Below are 5,000 nucleotides of genomic sequence, written 5' to 3'. Positions count from 1 at the left end.
GTCCCAGTACCCAGTCCCAGTACACAGCCCCAGTACCCAATCTCAGTACCCAGTCCCAGTACCCAGTACCCAGTACCCAGTCCCAGTACCCAATCTCAGTACCCAGTCCCAGTACACAGCCCCAGTACCCAATCTCAGTACCCAGTCCCAGTACCCAGTACCCAGTACCCAGTCCCAGTATCCAGCCCCCCCCATCCCCCTTTTGGCACGTGTGTGTGTGTGAACCCGTGGCCGCGGTGCTGAAAGGCATGATGGGTATTGAGAGGAAGTGGCAGTGATCCGGCTCCCTCTGCCCTGCTGCATGGACGCCAGCAAGATGGATCCATCTGGGGTGACCTCTGCCGTGGTCTCCCTCTCTCCTCCCCCATTCTCTCTCTCTCTCTCTCTCTCTCTCTCTCCCTCTCTCTCGTTCCTCGCCTGATTTCCCTCTCCTTCTGATCTCTCGTTGTCTCTCTTTGTCTCTCTCTGTCTCTCTCTCTCCATTCTCATTATCTTCCTCCTCTTGCTCTTTACCTCGGCCATCCTCCTCTCCTCTTCTCCTTCCTTCCTGTCCCTCGCCAACTCCTCTCATTCCCCTCTTTTCTCTCCCTCCCTCCCACATTAGTGTTTGATCGCTCCTCCCACTCCTCTCACTGTCCTCTGTGTTCTCTCTCCTTCTCTGGCTCCCAGGGTCTCTCTCTCCCTCCCTCTCTCCCTCCCTCCCTCCTTTTTTCTCTCTCTGTCCACTTTATCCTGCAACCCCCCCCCCTGCCCTTCTGACTCCCTCCCTCTCTCTCCCCCTCCCTCTCTCCCTCCCCCCTCCCTCGTCTCTCAGTGCTGGCTGTGCAGGCAGACTTCCTGAGTGGCAAGGTGACATTGTGTGTCATATCAGCATTCCACGGCAGTCCCTTTTCTCTCCAGAGAGTAATTATTTCTTTCAGAGTGAAAGGTTCAATTTGCTATAAAAGTACAAGAGCCCCAGGTACAGAAAGAGAGAGAGAGAGAGAGAGGGAGGGGGGAGGGAGAGAGAGAGAGAGGGAGGGAGGGAGAGAGAGAGAGGGGGGGGTAGCAGGGGAGGGAGGGAGAGAGGGAGAGAGGTAACAGGAGAGGGAGGGAGGATGGAAGTGATAGGGAGAGGGAGGGGAGAGAAGAAGGGAGAGAGAATAGAGGGAGAAAGGGAGGGGGAGCTGAGGGAGGGAGAAACAGGAGGAACACAGAGGGTGAAGCAGAGAGAGGGGGAGGAGAGAGAGGGAGGAGAGAAAGGGAGGGGGAGGAGAGAGAGAGGTAGGAGAGAGGGTGGATGAGAGAGAGGGAGGAGAGAGAGAGGTAGCAGAGAGAGAGGTAGGAGAGAGAGAGGAAGGTGGTATAGGTTGAGAGGGAGGGAGACAGAGAGAGGAAAGGAGGGAGAGAGGGAGGGAGGAGAGAGAGGGGGAAGAGAGAGAGGTAGGAGAGAGAGAGGGATGAGAGACAGGGAGGAGAGAGGTAGGAGAGAGAGAGAGGAAGGTGGTATAGGCTGAGAGGGAGGAGGAGAGGAAGGGAGACAGAGAGAGAGGAAAGGAGGGAGGGAGAGAGGGAGGGGGGACCAGCCAAATGGTCCGTGTTCCCACTGTGTACTGGACACACTGTTCTCACAAGAGCGCTGGGAGGGAGGAGGGTGCCAGAGGCGCTGGGCGACGTCATCGGCCCATCCGGAGCGAGCGTCCCCCGCCAGCCCGCCATTACATCACCTAGCTGGGACACGGAGCGGGACTCACACACACACACGCACGCACGCACGCACGCACGCACACACACACACACACACACACACACACACACACACACACACACACACACACACACACACACAGGTGGGAACCAGAGGACAGAGAGATTCTATCCAGAATGATCACCCCTCATGCCCTCTCAGAGTGGAGACTGGCATGATACGACCAGCATGGCAGGGCCCTGGCCAGTCATTCCCACGTCCTGCCCAGAGAGAATAGCCAGGCCCGATCTGCCCAGAGAGAATAGCCAGGCCCGGTTCTGCCCAGAGAGAATAGCCGGGCCCGATTCTGCCCAGAGAGAATAGCCGGGCCCGGTTCTGCCCAGAGAGAATAGCTGCATCTGGTTCTTGGTCTTAATGTCTAATTTCTGTTATTCACAACCCCTTTGCTATCCTGAACAGTAAAAATGTGTTGTACATGGCTTTAGTGCTCCTAAGTGTGTTTTGTGGGGATGGGGGGCGGGGGGGCTCGTAGGTGAGCTCTTATTTCCATTTCTCTCTCCTTCTCTATCTCTCTCTCTCTCTCTCTCTCTCTCTCGTACCATCACTCCCCCTCTCAAAGTGAATCCTTCTGGAATCACCTGCTGTAAATCGTTCCCAGAGTCCCTGGTGGACGGGTTCTTCCTCTCTCTCTCTATCTCTCTCTTTCTCTCTCTCTCTCTCTCTCTCTCTCTCTCTCTCTCTCTTTCTATCTCTCCCTCTCTCTCTCTTTCTCTCTCTCTCTCTCCCTCTCTCTCTCTCTCTTTCTCTCTCTCTCTTTCTCTCTCTCTCTGTCTCTCTCTTTCTCTCTCTGCCTCTCTCTCTGTTTTTCTCTCTGTCTTTATCTCTCTCTGTCTTTATCTCTCTCTGTCTTTCTCTGTCTCTCTGTCTCTCTCTCTCTCTCTCTTCTTCTATCTCTCTCTCTCTCTCTCTCTCTCTCTCTGTGTCTCTCTCCCTCTCTCTCTCCTTGGGGACTAGCCAGCCTCTCTAGACAGGCTGAGGTGCTTATTTAAAGCAGCAGGCTTGTCACCGCTACTATTTTAAGTGGGAGCTTGAGAGCAATTGCCGCCATGTTCCAGCGCCACGCTGCCTCCCCCTGAGTTATGGCGCGTCGCCCCGGTGGCGAGCCGCGGAAGTGATAAGGCCTAGCCTTTTGCACTCTGACGTAGGCGGAGAGCAGGAATTGGAAAGGAGCGGGGGGGGGGGGGGTATTTGGGGGGGGGGGCTCGGAGGAGTGGGACTCGGGGGCGAGGGAACTCACACGAAGCAAAGCTCCAGAGTACTGTAGATGACGTCACGCTAAGACGCGGCAGTGAAGGACCGCGTCGCAACGCCGTGTCTGTGGCCTGCAGAGGTTGGTTCTGAGGTTTGACTACAGCACACTGGCCAGAACCCCCCCCCCCCCCTACACACACACACACACCTGTAATATACCTCTAAAATAGGTACAGTACCTGAATTTTATCCAACATTTTCTCACAGGACCTTCTGTCTAGAACAGATGTACACGGTGTTCGTGACACGGCTCTTAGCTGAACATTTTGGAGTGGTTCCCATCACCGAGGCGGGGGAGGGATCTGTCTGTGTGTGTGTGTGTGTGTGTGTGTGTGTGTGTGTGTGTGTGTGTGCGGGTGTGTGTGTGTGTGTGTGGGGGGGGGGGGGGCTGGGTCCCGCTCAGTTGACTGGAGCGATTTTAATGTTTTATTGATTCATTTTGGATTTATACTTTCTGCTCCAGCCTCATACACACACACACACACACACACACACACACACACACACACACACACACACACACACGCTCTTACACTCTAGCTGCGTCATCACTTACAGGCGGCCCCCAGCGGTCCACGCCAGACTAAACCTCACCTCACCTGGCACGCTGCTACTGTGGGTACCGGGGGCAGGTGGGGGGAAGGGGGGGGGGGGCAGTAAAATAAGAAGACAGAAAATAACTATTCCATCTGGCTGACTGGCTGAGGCCGTCTCAGACTCCCGGCCCCCATCAAGCCGCAGTATCATCGGATATCAGTATAACCGCCGGTCCATAAAGCAGTCGTGGCCGCATGGTCGCCTCTGGGCTCCATCCTGACTGTGAGGCTTAAGAGCAGAGCTAAAAACACTACCCAGGCCCAGCCTATCGTGAATGATTCAGAAGTGCATTACAATGAACATGGCTAGAGAGAGAGGGAGAGAGAGAGAGAGAGAGAGAGAGAGAGAGAGAGGAGGCTAATTTGCATATCCCCTCCCTGATGTATGTGTGGGGCACGGAGAACGAGAAAAGGGCGGGGGCAGGGGCAGAGAGAAAGAGAGAGAGAGAGAGAGAGAGAGAGGGAGGATTTACGAGGAGATTCCGCGGCTTCTGAAGCCATAGACCCGGCTGTTGTTGACGCCACCAGGGCATTAGAGGAACACAGCGGTCCATTACCAAGGCCCCGCCGTCTCTCCCCGGCCGGATAAATCACCGCAGCCCGCTCCGCTAGCGCGCCGCCATATCCTGCCCACCACCGACAATTAGCTCTTTCACATAACAAAGCTTCCGATCTTAATAAGCATCCACCATGGGGAGCTAATGGTCTCGCTGCTCCTTTTAATTTTATTCATACCTAACTATGAGATATTAATAATGAATGAAGAGTAAACAACAGTTTAAGATGCCGGCCACGCCATTGTGGACTAATTGGCTCATTAAATGTAACATTAGGTGGAGAGAGAGGCCCTTGACGGGAGCCTGAGGAGCCAGTCAACGCTAACGCCGGCAGATCATTGATCTCCACCCTGACTGCATCGCACGGATTAAAGAGCAATTTACCGCTTCCTCCAATGCTCCTCAGCCCCCACGCACCTCCCCTCCCCCCGCCAGACGACCCTGAGGTCCCAAACAAACACACCCCACACACAGACGGGCACGGCTGCAGGACAGAGGGAGGACTAGCCCCACCCTCCCAGGCTAGAGAGGCATGTGTGGGGCCACATACACACATACACACATACACACATACACACATACACACACACAGAGACACACACACACACATTCACTCACTCACTCACACACACACACACACACGCACGCACGCATGCACACACACACAGGTGCAGCTGGGTCTGGAGTAGCAGAGGTGTTAAACGCTCCAAAGGAGGAGGGGATCGATGAGGAGAGGACAGGCTGAGTCCATCAAATCCTAAACACCTAACCCCTCGCTGGTCATTGGTGTGTGTGTGTGTGTGTGTGTGTGTGTGAGTGTGTGTGTGTGTGTGTGTGTGTTTGTATGTG

General features: G+C 55.0%; 1 protein-coding gene across 1 annotated transcript in view; it reads left to right on the top strand.

Moving 5' to 3' along the window:
* camta1a (calmodulin binding transcription activator 1a) overlaps positions 1-5,000 on the top strand; it is a gene marked incomplete at both ends in the record, with an annotated part of 374,603 nt that overhangs the window by 257,290 nt on the left and 112,313 nt on the right. The window lies entirely within an intron of this gene.

Source organism: Borostomias antarcticus, assembly GCF_949987555.1.
Source record: "Borostomias antarcticus genome assembly, chromosome: 3".
Lineage (NCBI taxonomy): Eukaryota > Metazoa > Chordata > Actinopteri > Stomiiformes > Stomiidae > Borostomias > Borostomias antarcticus.
This window is presented reverse-complemented; position numbering and strand designations above follow the sequence as displayed.